The following is a 20,102-nucleotide window of genomic DNA, read 5'->3' on the forward strand; positions in this document are numbered from 1 at the left end:
ATTATCTCTTTGGGATGCAGATCCTGCCAGCCTCAGACAAGATGCTTAGGATGAAGGTGGTTGGGCTCAATCTTGAGGGACACACTTGACAATGACAAAATTATTATTGTTAATAATAATGTAATTATTTTATTTTTTAAATTTTCTCCCATTAGTATCCCTCTTCCATGAAGCTTACGAAAACATATATATAGCAGGAATAAGGCCACATATACAGATAGTTTACTACAGTCTTTGGCCCAGCCAAGACCTGAAATATTAATAAAGAGATACTCATGTATATTTAATAAGAGCATACTCCAATAGTACTACAGTTAATTTTCATATGTGAAAATAGATCTATCTAATAGATCTATTGAAATTAATTTAGGTAGTGGAATGCAGCTATTCTAACCTAACTGACTCCAAGAAATAAGAGATAAGCATCCACTCTTCTGTTTAGGGTCAAATCTCTGAGCAAGGCTCAATTACCATGAAATCCTGCAATATGTTTAAAATTCATCTGGATTTCAGTAAAAATATCAGTTTGCACATTTACAACACAACTGCAGACTGTAGTCAGAGATGACTGGGTCTCTGCCAGCTGCACATTAATTGAAGAGGGCTTTAAAACTGATTTTGATTTGTCAAGTTTTATGCAGAAGATCGAGTCTGCTCTGAGTTAAATTTTATTTTAGTTCTATAAAAAGAGCACATAAATCTGGTAGACTTCTAAAGCAGAAGTGTGAAAGGAAACAGATATTCCTTGAAGGACATTGAATTTATTTAAATTTTATATTAACTGGAAAAAAATCTTAATATTTAGTAAATAAATACTTTGTATTTTATTTTGAATATGCAATGCCAACACATCTTAGTGTATACAAAGTCTCCTCTCTTCAAGATACATATTTCTGTACACAACTTTAGTAGGATCTCATTAGCTTTTGGTGAGTTCAGCTTTTACTTCTATTCAGTCTCCATATTATTTTCTGACATTTTTCTGATTTTTCTTCCCTCTTAAATTGGTGACATTTCTTGTCCCTTTTATCTCATCTTGATCTCTATCATTTACTGCTTTCTGTCTCCCTGTTTCTCCTTCTCTTTTCCCAGCTTTAATATGTTGACCACTTTAGCCTATTTCCTCATTCTCCTGTACTTGTTATATGTAATATAGGTAATTTGTGCCTGTAGGATGATATGTATGTAATATTTCATATTATTAAAAAGCATACGAGTCGGTACTACGGGGTTTGCCTGACATATGTTGAAACTGTCTCTGATAAGATCTCGTTTACAAGTTGATACACGTAGCCCATCTGGGTTGTTTCTCAAGGTGATCCAGGAACTCCTGAGCTATGATCATCCTGACAACAACCCAAGACTGGAATCACTGGAATCATCTAAAAGGATATATCTCAATGCCGAGTTCCTGTAACTCCATCAAGGATGTACATCGCTTCCCAGACACTGGATTGTTCAACTCAGCATAGAGAAAAGAGACTTTATGAATATGTGGGACTTTGAATGGAAAGAAAAGGCTGATTGCCAAAATCCTAGCTTTGAGTAAAATAAACCATATAAAGGTCTCCTGCGCAGGACGCTCAGTGTGCAGCATAGGAGACCCTCTGCTGTAGCAGTCAGACCTCTGTCTCACCCAGCGCCGACCCTGGGCTCAGCACTGCCCTATTCTTTGTGGCTGGCTCAGATAGAATTCAATGGCTAAATAAAACTATTTTTTTATTTTTTAATTTGGCTGGATTAATTTTTACTTATAACTTACTCATTTTATTTTCACTTGATGAGAATTTTTTTCATTTTAATGTCCTTGTCTATTTTTACTGCTGAATAGAACTCTGATTAAGTCTTGCTTAAAATAAGTCTTTACTCAATTACCATTTTAAGGGGTAGAATTGCCTTTGAAATATTGTTAGTGAAGGATTGTTATAATCAGATTTTTAATTTTTTGCACTAGGTCTGCTATTCAGTGCTTAGCTGCTTTTCATTGTTCTGAATATGGTTGCTAGATACTTTTGTTCATTGCATCCTTCCCTGGAGCTCCCTTTTCTCTAAACCTTCTCAAGAGTAACATCTCACCCCAAAAATATTTCTGAATCTACAACAGCAAAAATACACTAAGCAAATGATAAACAAATAAATCACAAAACTATGGGCACATGAGATTGTGCAGCCACTCTAGGTGTGCCCACCTTTCTTCATCAGCAGCACCACTGTCCCAGGCAGCTGTCTGAGAAGTGGGTATATGTGCAAATGCATAAAGATTTTTTTCTTTTGTATATTAGGCAAGTCACAAATTAGACACAATTATAACAGTAAATAGAACCTTTGTATTTTGTGCTTTTCTTTAACGTATGGAAAGTTAATTGGTTTATACCTTTCTTACAGGTGGCATTTAGTGCCTCACTTTGTTAATTAGCTTGTGGGAAAACACACTTTTATTTTGTGTTTTCATTATTTTATGCATAGACCTTCATTAATTTTCTCATAGTGTTTCAAATGGATGTGATTAACAGGCTTGTTCTGCTGTTTCATGGCACCCTGTTCATCACATTAAAGCAGTCAGAGTGAATTACCATAGTGAAAAACTGTCAATCACCTTGCTGGCAGCCTAAATAGACCAGCTTTTTGTCATCACCTGATGATGCATGGACACTGGGGTAGCCTCTGGAGCACATAGATCAAGGAAGTACAAGTTAACTGCAGATAAGAGAGGCAAAGGCCAGAATTTCAATCAAAAGGAGCCATTGATTTGAAGAACAAGGGAACCAGGGCTCAATGTTCCCCTAGGAAACCCAAGGCAAGAGCTGCAAGACTTCACAAGAAGCACACAAGGTAAAAAAGAAGAGGATTAATGGAGCGGGCATTCAGTTACAAGAGAAAGAATCCTGAATATTCTATACAGGGAATACCTACAAAGAGGGTTTGAAGAGTGGAGGGAACAAGGTTTTCAGCATGGAGTTAATGCAACTACATCCACATTACTGTGTAGCTGGAGGGTTGAGAGCCCTGCCTGAGGACCCACAGACGTGGAAAACTTTGCAAAGGCCCTCAAGTGTCTTCAAAGTGCTTCAAGACTTGATGCACCTCAAGACTTCATGCCTTCTCACATCTCATTTTCCCTTCACATAACATCATTATTGTGTGCAAAGTGGTTAAATGCATTATTGTTCTTTAGCAGATTGAATGAGGAAGAGAATGGGATTCTTGGGATTTGCATAAATGTTACTCTAATTTGTTGCTTCCCAGAGGAGATATTCCACAGCTTTCAGTGAGATCATGATTTTCCAGTTGCTGAAAATGGAATCTGAGGATCATGCCAGCACCAGTGCGGATGGACTGGAAATTGTAAACCAAGTGTGAGCTTTGAATATAGATTAAAAAGTATAAGGCAATGAAAACCTCTGATGATTATATCAAAGCATTTAATTAGAGATTAAAGTATAGCTACCCACTATATATTTCAAGGACCTTCACCATTAAAAGTCATGGTAAGAACAGTGTATATCGGACTCCTGTACTTCCCAAAGTACTGTGTTTCATGAAGAGTTGAACAACCTCACAGGTGCACACCAGGGCTTTTAATTTTATAATACTGTGTTGGACCTTTTCCCTGAGCAACAAAAATATCCATGAGACAAATGAATACACTTGTAACCACCTGTGGATTTCTTATTCATTTGTTAATTAATTTATTCTTTTCTCAGTGTGCCTGAAAAAAAATGAATCTGTATTTATCAGAAGAGTGGTTTATTTTATATTTTATTACCCAATTCTTGTTACATATAATATATATTCATACATGCCAAAATAAATTCTTCTTGAGAGGCAGAATGCAAATTAAATATATATTTTATCCAATGGGAATGCCAGTATAGCTAAGATGTTGAATGCTGTTTTTTAAAAGACCACTGCTACTTGACACATAAATATTTACATAGTGTAGAAATGTACTCAGAAGGTCCGAACATTAACAAAAAGCACCACAGTCAGCAAGTATTGATCTATTTTTCAAGGAAAGAGACACTAAAAACATAGACACAATTTGAATTAGGAAACAATCCACATTAATATTTTATACATGACAGAATACAGGAGAATATATCATCTGCTGTGAGAAAGAGCAGTTACTCCCTTTAAAGTTTATTTACTCCCAGATAGCATTGGATTAAGGTTGGACTACAAATAAAGAGGAAAGGTGTCATGACAAGCTTGCATTTGGAAGGTTTCATCTAACTCAATAAGTGTAAATGACATAAGCATGAGCATTTGTCTCTGATCACTCTGTACTGTTCTGAAGGTACATAACAATTTCAAATCCTGAAACTCAGGAGCAGGAAAATGTGAAAAATTAATGAGATCGTTGCAGACCTCTGTCAGTTCCAGCTTGCATCTCAACCACAATGCTGGCGGCAGGTACGCAGTTAAAGCTTGGCATTTCCCGAGGGGAACTTCAGCAGCAAAATAAACAAGAAAGCTCTGATGAATTCTGAATCATATTCAACTACACTATGCCTTAACTTTATGGCAATCATTCATGTAAAACTGTATTAAAATATTGCTGTTGAAATGTCGTTGAAATGTCATTGATATGGCAGGTCTGGAAGTGCAATTCCAGTTTTTAATGAAGTTTTTCTTTAATGCAGTTTTCCTTTTTCTCACCTTAAAAAAAAAAAAAAAAGGCTAAGGATTTTGTTTCCAGCATCATAAGATGTTTACTTTGGTGCCTTCATTGTACATTTTCTATCTTCAGTATTGTTCTGAGATCCCACTTTTCAGATGTGAGAAACACTAACCAGTGCATCTAATATATGGACAAGGAAGGAAGAGGGAGCCTCATAACATTGTTGTGGCACTTTGTTAGTGTTTAGCCTCTTGTTTTTTCTGAGTGTGTGCTGGTTTTTTTCTTCTTTATGTAAGTAGAAATGTACTGCTCATTTTTCTCTCCATTATCTTGTTGTCCTGCTTTCCTGAATTGCTCTTCTTTCCTCTGCTGCAGGCAGATACCCCAGCACAGAAGATGGGACCAAGCTCCAGTGCAGATGATGAAGAGAAGCATCACACTTAGGAAAACACTGGAGAATGAGGTCATGGCTTTCCTAAGAGCATAAGCCTAGGGAGTCTGTCAACCTGAATTTAAAAATATCAGGCGACTCTTGCAGGATTGCCTGCTTTGTTCTAATGTAAACCAACCACAGAGTTAAAATGCCCCCACATCTTTCTCTGCCAATTTTGGATGTGTTTGCATCAATTTCTCATCTTGGATTCTCTGTCTCTCTCTGCAGTAGTCTGGAATTCTTTGGTACCCTATGTTTTTTTCCTTGCTTTCCTGGTAATTATACACAGAAAGGAAGGTATATTTGGATGCATTTTTTTCCTATAAATTGTGCATTCCAGGTGCATTCCTGGCTCTTCTTTACACCATATAATTGTCTTAATTTCAGAAAGGGGATGCTGGTCTTGGTACACTATTCGGGTATCAATGTCTGTGCCAAATGAAGAGTGTTTTTAGCTCCCTATTTCTCTGTGCTTCTCTTGCCCAAGGCCATACTCCTGGCATTTCTCATGCTGCATCATTGCAAAAGTTCATGCTAAGTTACTTTATATACCTGCTCTATTCCTCAAACTTTTCAGAGGACATTCAGTCCTAAAATATCTCCTCTTTGGAATTTCTCAGCCAGACCATATTAACAATATTTCTGGTTATTCTTTATTATTGCCTCATTCTTATTTGATCTATGTTTAGATCAATAAATGTTATCCATAAATATCAGCTGTAGAGTTTCATATGAATAGTGTATAAGTGGCCTCCATAGTTTAAAAAAAAAAAAGCAAGCTACCTCAAGAAGATTTCTTCCTTAATAATTGCTTTTTCTGATATATCCATTCAGACAATTGTTAATTTATGTGCTCTCTTACATAGCACAGTTCCACTTTGTCTTTCTTTTTGAATCATAGTATTTTTGTTACAAAGTGCCCCATGAAAGTCCACACATGTTAAACACATGCAATTACTTGTATCAATTAAAATTTATAATTTCACCAAAGGAATAACTCAGGTTTACTCAACAAGACCTGCTTTCCAAAAGAAAAGTACAGATTTTACTAAAAAAACTGGAGAGTTATAAGTAGGAAGAAATAACTACTTCAGATGAAGCGCAGGCAAGCTATAAAAGAAAAAAAAAAAAAGAAAAAAAACCAAAACAAAACAAAATTTTAAGTATGTGATGAAGAATAAGACAGGAAAATATAGTTATTTTTTCATGGCTTGAAATTTTTTTCTAACATGACAGCATGAAAGCTCATATACGATACTAAAGTGGAGGTAAAAGTATGAAATGCTCTTATTTATGATACTCTGAATTATCTCTGCAACAATGTGCTATAGAAATTAAAATGACAATCCTAGGATGACCCAAAACATTGTATTCCATATCCATCTGTACCAAAACGTTGTTACTTTAATGCCCAGGGGTGCACCTGGAAATGGAATGGCAAGACTGGGAGGTTTGCCTTGCCCTGCCCTGCTGTCTCAGGCCATGAGAAAGGGAAAACCCCCCACAAGTTCCAGACCTAACCAAGTCCCAGCTGCTAGAGCATGCCAGACTGCCTGTCCCAACAGCAGTGCTGCTGCTCTGAAGGATAAGCAGTAAAGAGGGGGAGGAAGGCTGATGCCACCTTCCCTTTTTCTCCCTACACAAGATTGCCTGCGGCAACCTTCATCTTGGGAGGGCGGGAGTTACCCTGCCATTCTGGGTTTCTCTTTGTTCCTGAGGAGTTTCTGAGATCTAGAGATTTTGTAGGTAGTGATTATCCACTTTTTTCCCTGTTTCTGCTTTGCTTGTTAGTAAATTGGGCCTTTTTCCCCCCTTATTTCTTCTCATGTTTTCTCCCTATTGGAGGCAAGAGATTGGTTGAAACTGTTATGTGTAATAAATATAATTCGTGCCATTTCTTATATGAAATATGTAATATTAGATACTTGTTAAATCATGCCTGTTGTATTAGTTCCCCCACCCCTTGCAGGCGAGACTGGGTGTATATTGGAAACTGATTTACAAGTAAAAGGATGAGGCTTGGCCAGCAGATGGGCCATGTTATAAGTTGAGGCGAATAATTTGATTCAGCCTTTTAAGATCAATTAATAATTTTATTAATTACAGCAAGCGATAGCAAGCAAAACAGCGCTGGGTTCAGCTGGGAGCCTGGCTCCGCCAAAAGCTGACAACCTTTCCTTCTCTTCAGTCCCTTTTTATCTTGCATGAGTGGGGGTGGTGAGTCTCGTTCCACCGTGGTTATCAGTCCCAAAAACAAAGGATTTCACAAGTGGGGTGGTATGTCTCCTTCTACTTCGGTTTATCAGTTTTCAGCAACAATGGGTTTCCACTGCGGTTATCAGTTCCAGCCAGTCCTGCAAAATCTTTTACAATCTTTGTTTGTGGTTACCAGTCAAGCTTGCAAATTCCATGTCCCGACTTCCCCCCCTTTTATCTTAATTTCATACTTTTGATGAACAAACAAGTCAATGCAGTTTCTTACAGTCCCCCATTTCATATTTTATCATTTTGTTCATCAAATCGTTTTATTTCTTGGTGGGCTAGAATCAAAGTCTCTTCTACTTCAGGATCTCTAGGGAGAGTTTCATATTTGGCTTTGATTAGCATCAGGTGTGCTGCTTCTAATCTTCTTTTTACTATTTCAATTACCTTGTTGAATATACATGGGCCAAATGTTAATCCTAACACTAATAATATTAAAGGACCCGCAATTGTAGATAGTAAGGTAGTTAACCAAGGGGAGTGATTAAACCAGGTCTCATACTAGCTCTGCTGGGCCTCTCTTTCCCTTTTCCTTTTCTCAAGTCCTGCTTTCAGTTTTGTCATAGTGTCTCGTACTACCCCAGTGTGATCTGCATACACAACATTCTTCCCGGAGAGCTGCACACAGTCTTCCCTGTTGTAAGAATAGAAGATCTAGTCCTCTTCTATTCTGCAGAACTACTTCTAATAAGGACCTTACTGACTTTTCTAATGCTGATATTGATTGTTCTATACGTTCCAAATCTTCGTCTACAGCAATCCTCAGGGAATTAAACTCCTTTGTTTGTTTTACTAGGGAGGCTATTCCCGTACCAATACCTGCTCCCCCTGCAAGCATTAAAACTGCCACTGTAAGTGCGGTTAAAGGCTCTTATTTTTGTATGTGGTGTTCTGTGATGTTTTGTACATTATACATATATTCGTTGGGGTGATAGATCTTAGCTGTTAAATCCCCAATTATTACAGGATTAGGGCCCACTGCCTGTGTGTCTGCTGGTACAGGCCCTTTCTTTATGGTAAATACGCTCCCTCTGTCTTTTCCAGGTTCCCAATACCGAAAGCCCCATGATCTTCTCACCATCTATCCTGGGTCTGTGGGCTCAGTTATGTTTAAATGCACAAATTGGCAACTCCCTTTCCACCCGCCCAAGAAGGTGCCACTAGAATCCTTTTGTGGAGGGGTACACGCATAGGGTCTCTATGATACTTTAAGAAATTTATCTCTTGCTGCTTGCCAGTCTGAGGCTATTGTTTCACACCCCCAGTACCCACAGAAATATTCTCCAGGGTAATTGCAATACCCCTTTCCTCGGTTCGATGCTGGACACATGTAAAATCTTGCGGTATTAAAATAGGGCTCTACAGGGGTTAGTTCACATAACTGTGGGGTAAAACTAGGGGGTCTGGATGTTATTTGACTTTGAATTACCCTGCCGTCTATTCCGGTTAGCGTCTACTTAAAGGGCTGGTGCAGAGCCGGGGAACTCTCCCCCTTATGTACGATATAAAGCATTAAAATACTTATAATTTGCCAATAAGGGTGGGGTCCTGACCTTGTTTTTGTGGCGTAATATCCTGTTTTCCCTTTTTGGGTTTGTTGCCTTTCTGGTGTTTCAGAGGCAATCAGACCGGTCATCTGGGGGAGCCTAGTACTCAGTTGGCAATAGTTGGAGCATTTCAGCATTATTCCATGGGGGGGGTACATGGCTTTTTCCCCTCTGCCTCGCTCGCCGACCCGGTTGCTTCGAGCCGCGAGGTAAATTATCTTCTCGGCAGCAGTGGTACTCGCCTGGGCGTCCTTTCCCCTGCTCCCGCCTAACTTTGTACTGTTCCCTATTTTTATCTTTGACCGGGGGTAGGTGGCATGGGACCCCCTTTAGTTCCCTCTGACAATACCTTTTTAGAATTTGGGCAACAAATGGAGTAGGTTTGTTAATATGGAAACAAAAGTTTCCTGATGCACTCCTTTGGTGTATATATATATATATATATATATATATTTTTTTTTTTTTTTTTTTTTTTTTTTTTTACCAGTCCTCAGGCTCCAAACAAATCTACTGATTTTTCAATTTTCTTGATTTTACCACAATTTCTGTTCAGACCCCAGTTGGTGGCTTCCCCCCTTGGCAATGGACCTGCCACCGTTCTTGGCAAATTTTATATGTAAAGCACTTAAAAGGACAACAATCACAATTTACCTTATTACAAATTATTAAATGATCATTAAAATAATTACTAACACATACAAAAGGATAATAATTATAATTTACCTTATTATAAACTACTAAATAATTACTAATAAGTAGGTAATTATATTCCTTTTTGTTCTCCTTTGCGATCGACTTAAATGATGTACACAGAGTTCATTGATTTTTCTTAATGGTAACCTTTAAATTCCCAGGCTGGCTGTCTACTTTCCACTGGTCATCCGTGGTGGCTGGACTTTTAACTCGACTGGCTTGCATCCACTCTTTTTCGGCCATCTGTATTGCAGTTTTTGTAGTCTTCTTTTCTTCTCAAATTTTACTAAAAGTATGAACTACTTTATGGGCATATTTAGAATTAGTAAAAATAGTCCCACTTTTTCCTTTCAATAAATTTAGAGCTTTAAGCACAGTATATAATTTGCATGCTTGGGCCGACCAGCTGGGGCTAAGGGGACTAGATTCTACTGTCTTAAATGTTTTTCTCATCTATTGTAGCATACCCGGATTTTTTTTTTTTTTTTTTTTTTTTTTTTTTTTTTCTCAGAACTTGAGAGAACTTGTCCACATATAATTGAGTCCCTTCTTTTAGTTTTTCTTCCTCAAGATCTGGCTTTATTTTTGTTTGTTCTTTTATTTGTTGGAGGTAATCATGTGTTAGTTCTGTAATTGGTTCTTTATATATATAAAAAAAAAAACTGGGCTGGGTTTTTCAGGCCCATTGTTTCTTAACTTAGGAGAGGAGCCTAGGATGCCTTCATACTTTAGAATCTGGCATCCGTTATCTATTTGTCGGCCTGCTGTTGCAAAACTCCATGAATGTTATAGGGAGATAAGATTTTTAGCTTACTTCTAAAGGTTATCTTCTCAGCTTCCTCTACTAGGAGAGCAGTGGCTACTATCGCCTGTAAGCTTGTTTTTTTTTTTTTTTTTGTTTTGTTTTGTTTTTTTTTTTTTTTTTTTTTAAAGCCTTTCTATTTCTGGTTTCAGTCCTTGCCTCCCCTCCTTAGATATTGGATATTGTTTAATTCTGACAGGTATCTCCGGGTTCTTAATAGTTACTTCAAAGGGTTTAATACTTAATTTTCCTATACTATCAGGGGTGTACCAAACTTCTGGATTAATCTTTTTTTCATCTTCAGCCCGGAGAGGACACAATTTTACTGTCAGTTCTCCCTTATTAATCTTTATCTCTGTTTCTAATTCAATCATTAGATCCCTTCCCAGTAAACTATAATCTGCTTCTGGTACTAATAAAAACGACCCAATTCTTAATTTGGAGTTACTTTTTAAGAGTACATCCTTGATTATAGGTACTCAAAAGGGTTCCCCTTTTGCTCCAATCACTTGTATTATTTCAGATGAAATCTTACACCCTAGGGGAAGAGTCTGGATAGTCGATCTTTCTGCCCCTGAGTCCACAAGGAACTCATATTCTTGCTGCTGGGGAGTTATTTTTTTTAATTTTACCAGGGGCTCTGTTCTTTCTTTTGTCCCCAGCAGATAGAGCCCCTGACCCCTAATCTTCCTTAAACTGCTCTTTATCAGCTATCCTTTGTCAGCATTCCTGCTTCATATGTTCCTTTTCCCCACAATAAAAGCAAACAATTCTATCTCCTCCACCTTGTCTTCCTTCATGCACGTGTCGACCAGCTCCCCTCAAACCTCCTGGGTGACCACCACCCCTTCTTTGGGGAGATTGCCTCTGTCCTTCCCTTACAGCTGCTAACATAGTTCTCATCCTCCCTCCTAACATAAACCTTCTGAGCCTCCCGCAGTAACTCATCCAGCCCCCTCGCTTGCCATCCTTCTAACTTTTCCGACTTCTTTCAAATATCCACCCACGAATTTACCACAAAATGAACTTTCAACAATGTCTCTCCTTTAGGAGTGTTAGGGTCCACCCCTGAATATAACTGAAAGGCTTTTATCAGCCTCTCCAACCACTCAGTTGGATCTTCATCCTTCTTTTGTTGTTCCTTGAATGCCTTTTGTACATTCTGTCCACGAGGGACAGCCTTCCTTATTCCCTGTATTATTATATTTCGCAAATTGCCCATATGGGTACCGTGTAACGGGTCTTGATTATTCCACTGGGGATTATGTAGGGGCCATTTAATATTTGCTAATGGTCCCTGTTGATGTTCATCATCCCAGATTCTCATGCCCGTTTCTCTAATCATTCTCCTTTCTTCTGCAGAAAACAAAATCCCTAACATGGATTGCATCTCCTCTTATTTGTTTCCTCCCTGCAAACTTCTATGCAGTAATGAGCCATTTCTACTTTATATTTTCCCTTCCTAGAAGGAAAGGCATTCCAATATTTAATCATTAAGCCTAATGGACTATCCTCTGAAATATGGGGAAGTTTTACAGGGATTCCCCCACCCATGGGTTCAGCAGGCTTGCTTTTCCTCTGACCCATCTTCTGGAGTACCTTCTCTCACACACACACTTGCTTCCCTCAATTCGTGGCCCAGTCCATCGCCGGATATGGGAACCGCACTACTATGAGGTCCGCACTTGCTTGGGGAGTCTGAGCTGCCGGCTCCCCTCTCATACACCACACTCGTCACACTCCAGGAACCCCACCCCCGACCAGGCGGTCCCGTTCTCCCAGAACAGGCCTCCTCCGGACACCAGGTCCTTCGCAAAATACTTACACCATCCGGTGCCTTCGCCTGGGGCTTCGTGCACAAAGATTAAGGGGGTAGCCGGCAGTTCCTTGCTTGCTATCGGATTTTAGGTTCGTCGGTCGGAGTCTGGGGAGGAGTGTCCCCGTAAGGCCACTGTTAAAGCAAAGGCAGTGGGGCGCCTCCTTAGGAGACCTCCTCTCCAGGTGTTCCGATCCGAGTCACGGCACCAAATTTGTTAGAAGTTGAGGCGAATAATTTGATTCAGCCTTTTAAGATCAATTAATAATTTTATTAATTACAGCAAGCGATAGCAAGCAAAACAGCGCTGGGTTCAGCTGGGAGCCTGGCTCCGCCAAAAGCTGACAACCTTTCCTTCTCTTCAGTCCCTTTTTATCTTGCATGAGTGGGGGTGGTGAGTCTCGTTCCACCGTGGTTATCAGTCCCAAAAACAAAGGATTTCACAAGTGGGGTGGTATGTCTCCTTCTACTTCGGTTTATCAGTTTTCAGCAACAATGGGTTTCCACTGCGGTTATCAGTTCCAGCCAGTCCTGCAAAATCTTTTACAATCTTTGTTTGTGGTTACCAGTCAAGCTTGCAAATTCCATGTCCCGACTTCCCCCCCTTTTATCTTAATTTCATACTTTTGATGAACAAACAAGTCAATGCAGTTTCTTACAGGCCATGTCTGGGCTCCAGGTGTTGATCATCACGATCATCAGTGCTGATCGTCCAAGATGGATATCATGGAAATCCTCAGACAGATCCATGTGAATACAGCCTTCCCGTAAACTCTCATCAAGAATTCAACTACTCCGGACATTGAATTATTTCTCCTCATCACCAAATAAAAAAGAAAATCTTATTAACCTATGGACTCTGAATAGAAGAAAAGACTGATTGCTGAAATCTTGGCCTCAGGCGGAATGTTTCCTATAAAAACCGCTCGTGCCAGGATGGAGGTGTGTGGGCATAGGAGAAAACCTCCATTGAGGCTGACTCCCTGTTACACACCCAGGGCCGACCCCGGGCTCAGCACTGTTCTTTCCTTGTGGCTGGCTAGATAGAATTTGACCGCTAATAAAATTATTTTTATTTTTAATCTGGCTGAATAAATTCTCATTTATAACAAAACTAAGGGGAGGTAACTCAATTTAGAATGTCCATCTTTTAAACTGTCTTAAACCAGAACACATTGTCGTTCTTCCACATGTGTCTCTAATACTTGATATATTTTTGGTCAGACTTTGAATAGCCAAATTATTTTCTATAGTGGCACAATCCCATATTCTTGTTTTCATCTCAAAATTTGCATTTCAAAATACACCTCAAAGCACCATTTCTGGGAGCAGGTCATAGAATCATAGAATCACACAATGGGTTGGAAAAGACCTTAAAGGTTGTCTTATTCCAGCCTCCCTGGGAGACATTCCATTAGACCAGGCTTCTCATCCAGTCTGGCTTTAAACAGATAGGGCATCTACAACTTCTCTGGACAGCCTGTTTCAGTGCCTCAGCTTGTTTTTCTTTCTCGGGGAAAGTAAGTACATTTTTTCTCAAAAATATATAACTACACAAATAATACTTCCATTTTCCCTTTAGAAACACACTTTAGGTTGAAAAGTGTACAAGAAACTAGAAAATGCAAAAATTGGGAATTAATTTTATTCTCCCCCTCAAACACTTGCAGTACAATGCAGCCCTTAAAGAAAAAACAGACTTCTTTAACTTCCTTTTAGCAGGGAGCACCAGGTGTTTCTTAGAAGGAACAATGGCTAAGTAGAGAAGGCATTTGCACAAAGGGATTTCCTTAACACACACAGTTGTGTGCAGGGCAGGGCTTGGTTCCAATGAAAGCATGGACCTACTATCAAAGTGCTTTATGGATACACCCTACCAGCCCTGAATGAGGATGTAGGCCAGCAGAAGTTGCTCTTTTGTCACTGTTGAGGCAGGGACAGATGAAAAGACTTGGTTCAGAAAGCAAAAGAGGAAAAATCTTTATTAGCAGGAAGTACAGTCCCCTTATAGCCAGTATCACTAAGGTGGAGGATGAATGGTCTCAAAGTGAAAACCTCTCACACCATTGGTGCACTATGAGCAGCACACTGTGGAAGAACATATCTATAAACAACACGAACAGAAATAGAGATAATAACTGTTTGCATTCCTTCTCCTAACTTTCCAGCCTAGGCATGGAAGAATTTCTCTCTTTTCTCTCAGACTGAACTGAGAACATTCACAGCTCTTTAACATCTTGTACTACCCTTATCATTCAGAATGTGTCCTGATATGTAATTCCTTGCAGTTTTAGAAGTCTGATCTAAAGATGGAAGGAGTAGACTCTTCTGAAGTGACTCATCCTGGTGGTACTGAATAGGTCACAAATATTAATTTAAGGAAACCCTTGTACAGTTTCTGCAACCTTTAACAGATACAGAGAGCAGCCAGGGAATGGATTTTACTTGTCAGGCTGAAAACAGAGGCCTGGGCTGATATTTCAGTGTTTATTCAGCACTACACAACACTCATCTGGTCAAAGCACAGCTCTAACCCCTTTAAAAATAAATACCCTTCTGTGTAATTTCTTTTGTTGGCTTTTTAGTTAAAATGTTCCCCACTGAGTGGATTTTATATTTTTAATAATATAGAAAAGGACAAATATGAAGGAAAATTTCAATTTTAAATGCCTAAAGTTTGCCTAAAGAATTGTTGCTGATGGGTTTGTTGGTCCCACAGGCTTGGAGCTATAGGAGGGCACAGGGACAGTCCTGCTGGGTTGTCATAGTTGTGCCAGTCCCACTTTCCCAACAAAAGGAGACAATTCAGCATCCACCGAAACTGGGGCACAGGTGATGGCGAAAGCTGTAATAACTCTGAAAAAAATATAATTAAAAATCTGTCATTTATGCACCTATTCCTCACCCCCCTTGCACACAAATTATGAACAACCAAAATATTGAATACCTTGGGCATTCCCATTTTTGTTCTGCATCAGAAAATAACGTTCTCAAAGCGTGGAATGTACTGCACAACACAAATGTATTTTTGGCAATATATTTAATACTGATGCAAGCCTGATGCCACAAGTCCATGAAGAAAGAGGCACAGAATAGGACCACCAATGCCTTACTGTAAAAGCAGTACAAGATAGAGTCATTCATTAGGATGAAAAGCAGCTGCCTTCTGTTTATTGAGGGGAATCAAAAGTCTCCTTCTCCATCTTGTTCCCTATACTCCTGCCGGCACTACTGTCCTGGAGCTCACAACCCCTGGGTAAAATGGAGCCATCCTGCTCCTGGCTGATGGTCACCCTGAGTCTAGGTGCAGGTTCTCAGCTGAAACACTAATATCTTATGGGTGTAGTCAGAACTGATGACAGGCACATCTTCCCTCTACCCCGAGACTTTTAGTAGAAATGTTTTTCTCTGGTAGTTTGCAATCCTTTCCTGCCCTGATGAAGGATGTCTTGTCAAAGGTCTGATCTTTCCATCGACAACCATTCTATTATTTTCCACTTGGCACTAGCTCCTTTGATGTCCCTGGTGCAGTGACAACTGGGACATTTCTCTGCCTCTCTCAGAGGAGTATCTTTACTCAGGCTCAGTTTCATTCTTAGTGACAACACCAAGCCAACCTTTTCTCCAACACAGGTTTTCTGAAGGCTATTCTTCCTGCTTTGGGGAAGATTTAGAGTATGAGTGAATCAGGTTTCCTCATGGAACCTTTCATTTTATGTTAATGCTTGAGAAATCAACATTGATCAGCCACTCTGATTTGCTACATTCCAAAAGAAATTCTCCAAATCTCTACTAATTCTTTAGAGGCTTTGACATGTTCTCACTTCACTGTTTTCTGTGCTGTCAGACCCTTATCAAATCCTCACAACCATAACACACTAAGCAAACCCACACTTGAGATTAGGACCTAGAGAAGAGGAACCAAAGGAAAATTTTACTTTAGATGCTTACAGCATATTTAGATGCTAAGAGCATATTTCTAGCAAAGCTGTACTGCAGATATTTGATCTGGATGGTGTTAGATTAACTGGATAGTCTAAATTAAGGAAGTGGTTTTACAGCATTGCTTACTATCATAGTATCAAAGTCATAAAGAAAATCAGTAGGAAATTAGCATAGACCCTAATTCTAACTCAAATTAAATTCAGGTGAGCCATAACTGCATAGTTCTTGAGATAAATGTACAGAAGGTCAATTATTTCTTGAACTACACAGAAAACCAATTGAATTTAGTGACATTTTTAAGATATTTGAGACTTAAAAAAAAAAACAAAAACAAAAACTGTCTGAAATTCTATTTCTAAATATTTTTGTGGTTTACATCTTTGCCCGAAATAGGGGTTGATTGTAGCATCCCATGAACTCTCCCACCTCAGTCAATTCCCAAGTCCTCGGCCCTGGCAACAGCAGTAACTACTCACCATAGATTCAGTCCTCCTGGGGAGAAAAACAGTCTCCCATTTGGGCTTCTGTGCCGCAACATCCCCTATAGTTTCTCCTTTCCCCATCCTCTCACTGGATTGGTATCCTTGGTGGCCACCCTTTCCCCTTCTTAAGCTGTCTCCTCCATGTGGTCATCTATCTTTTTACCTCACCAGGTTCCCTTTAGCCAGATGTGATGTCCTCCACTGAAATAAAACCCTGCAAAAAGAGCCTTTCTCACCTCTACCACTGAGCCAGCTGCAGTGAGTGTTGAGTGAAGGTCTGACTGCGTTGCCTAAAGGTTATCTCAACTTGCTTTTCCGCAGGAGAGGCTTCTGGGGGACAGATTTTAGGCAGCAGCAACTACTACTCCAACACCTGCATTTTTGGTTGGTAAATGTCACATATAAATTTGACAAATAAAAGTAAATAATCAAAGGTCTTTAGGTAGAAGAAGGGTATCCCATTATGCATCTCCAATACCAAATCATCTATCAGTTTAAATAGAAAATTAGCCTGAACTTTCATTGCCATCTGTACTGAACTTTGTGAAGAGTTTTGATTGTGCAGAAGTTTGTACAGATTGGAATATTTGAGTAAGGAAAAGTAAGAAGTAAACAAAAACTTGAGCCTTGATATTATACATTAGATGAAAACACACTCTCTCTTTATTTCCCTTGAACAAAATACCCTGCACGGTCTTTATTTCCCTTGAGCTCAATCTCCACACTCTAACAATACTGAAGGCAAATAGAATCTAAGCCTTTGAGTTAAAACACCACCAAGATGCATTAATCTGCTTTTTCTTTCATATCACTTTTTTTCTTTACTTTCCCTAGTCCCCTCCCCTCTGTTTTCATAAGTAACTGCAAGTGCCACTATACAAGAAAAAAAATCAGAATTTAACTGCAGTGTGGTGGCCATGGTGAGAATTTTGCTGCCACTAAAACCAGTCTTAGTGTTGGATGGACCATGGGCTAGAGCTGCACTACTAGAGGAACAGAAATGCTCTTTGGTATGTGTTACCTCAGTATTTTGGCTGAGCTTTTTGACAATGCTTGTGATGTGTTTTTCAGCGGCTGGGCATCAGTCTCCTTGTGCTGAGAACCTTTGCTTCCCCTGTGGTAGGAGACATGGAAAGCCATGGTCCACTCTTGACTGGATAATTGCTCTTCCAGCAAGAGAGCCCTGTCTCCATGGCAAGGAGGAGGGGAAGAGTCTATTCTACAAAAACAAAAAAACCCTGTGTCATGCTAGACATGGTCAGCATGGTCTCCTGTCCGCATTGGGGCTAGTCCCACCCTGGCTGTCAAGGCTGACTGTTGTACTGGGGCTTTGATCTCCCCCACAGTGCTTATGTATCTCTGCAATAGCCCTAGAAACAGTAACATGGAGGGATAATTTGGGTACTCGCCCCCTTAATGGCCGTGGAGATGTAAGTGATATTTTGGTAGTGTTTATGCAGAACCCATTTAGCATCAGGATCTAGGCTATGTTCAGAGGCAGAGGTTTTGAGATATTCCTGTAATGCTGTTACTGAAATCCTCTTTTTGAGCTCTTCCTGTGTCAATTTAAATAAAGGCAAAAATAAACACAGTCAGTGACCATGTTCAAAAACACCCTAGTGGATATGGTGATGCTTGTACAGAACATCCCCAGGTTCCTGACTGAGACTGGGCAAAATGGGACCGAATGCCAAGACCAGCAGCTCCTGTACTTGTATTATATACAGCTTGTGTTATATACAGCTACCCACTGTAAAGACGTCTGTAAATCCTACAAGTTTTCTTACAACTACTGCCTCCTCTGAATCTGATGCCTAAAATCCCTGCTAAGCCTGTTTATCCTAGTAGGATAAACATGAGTGCTTCTTTATGGCAGCCCCAGCATCTCTCCTACCCTTGACAAGTGGCACTGTACAAGCACAGAGGCACCTACAGGTCCCATGCAGCTGACTAACATATTCATATGCCTCTTTTGGAAGTCTCTTCAGGACAATCAAAACCAGGGCTTGCCATAGGCTGCTGAAGTCCCCACTATGCTCGTACCAAGCAGAACCCCACTCAAAACACTGTTTGGTGAGCAGAACACCACACCCAAAATCTGCAGCTTTACAGCTTCTTGCTAAAATAACCCCTTTTCCTTTTCCCATTTCCCAGGACCCTTCCCATCCCTTCAGGTGGGGTGGCCTCATTTTCCCATGGTGGCCCAGACACCTTCCCTCATTGTTTCCCTTTCTCCTTTCCTTCTTCCCTCCTTCACTCCCAGTAATATAGCCTGCATATCTTCACCAGTAGCAGAAAGACAGCACAGCTGTGGTAGCTTCAAGCTGTTTCTTGACTTCAAGCTGTTTCTTCTTCTTTCTTCTGGTCAGAAAACCAAATAAAATTAGGTAAAAGTATATAAAAAGAAATAAATTACCTCCATGCTGAAGGTCAGTAATGCCACTTCTCTGCAGCCCTGCATGACCCTCTAAACTTGCTGAAAATTCAAGACTTTGAAGTTTCTCTGCTGTTCATAGCTTTTTTAACAATTTTCTAATTTCTTAGGCATGTTAAACAGATCGAATGGTAGTTTAGTCCTGACTTTCCTTGACGAGCACATCAACAGCAATATAGGGATATGTGCAAGAAATATATCTCCTTTTGCACAAAACTATCCAAATTTGGCATTTATTTTTTCTCTTCTTATTATTGTTACTTCTGAGACATTTTTAGGAAATATAAAAGACCTGAAAACATTTTCTAACAGACTTTTCTGGTGTCACAGCTGCATTTTCAACTTTGGGAAACCAAGTTTAAGTCAGGAGCCCTCAGGATTAAAGTGACAGCATGAAATTCAGAGGAGAAATATTTATAAGTGACATCAAGTATTGCTGACCAACTTGTCCTTACTTAAAGATGTTCCCTCCATTTTATAAGGCAATCTACTGCAGTGACACTTCAAAAGGGTTTGAGAAATGAACATGTGCCCTCAACTCACAAGGCACTCGCTTCTCTGCTTATTCAGCAGAGAACAGACAGGGATATGGATAAAGGAGAATCTGGACTTTTGTTTCCAGTCAAGCTGCTGACAAAGGCATAGGTGAAAATATATCCAAGACATAAACGTTGTTCCAGGACACTGCTGTCACTCCTAACACAGAGACTTTCTCACCAATATTTGTCTTCCTGAACAGTCACTTCAACCATCCCTGCATGGTGTCAATTACAAAAATGAATCCTGCTCACTGATCAAAGGACTGGACTAAGAAAGTAGGTATGTTTTTCAGAACTGAAGAATGGCTCCTGCCCAACAGGAGTTGCTGAGTTGTTTACCGAGTTGATCAGTATATTTCATAGGTCACTCATTTTTGTTTGGCTTTTAGAAATCCATACCCAAGGAAGAACGTTTATAACCGATGAAGTGCAGTTCACAGTGACTTGCATGCTGAAATTTTTGCCTGCAAGGAGTAGAACAGTTTGCACTGTTGATGTAGGTCACGATGACCTTCCAGCAGTGTCTCA

Source organism: Lonchura striata, chromosome Z (genome assembly GCF_050655825.1).
Source record: "Lonchura striata isolate lonStrDom1 chromosome Z, ASM5065582v1, whole genome shotgun sequence".
Taxonomy (NCBI): domain Eukaryota; kingdom Metazoa; phylum Chordata; class Aves; order Passeriformes; family Estrildidae; genus Lonchura; species Lonchura striata.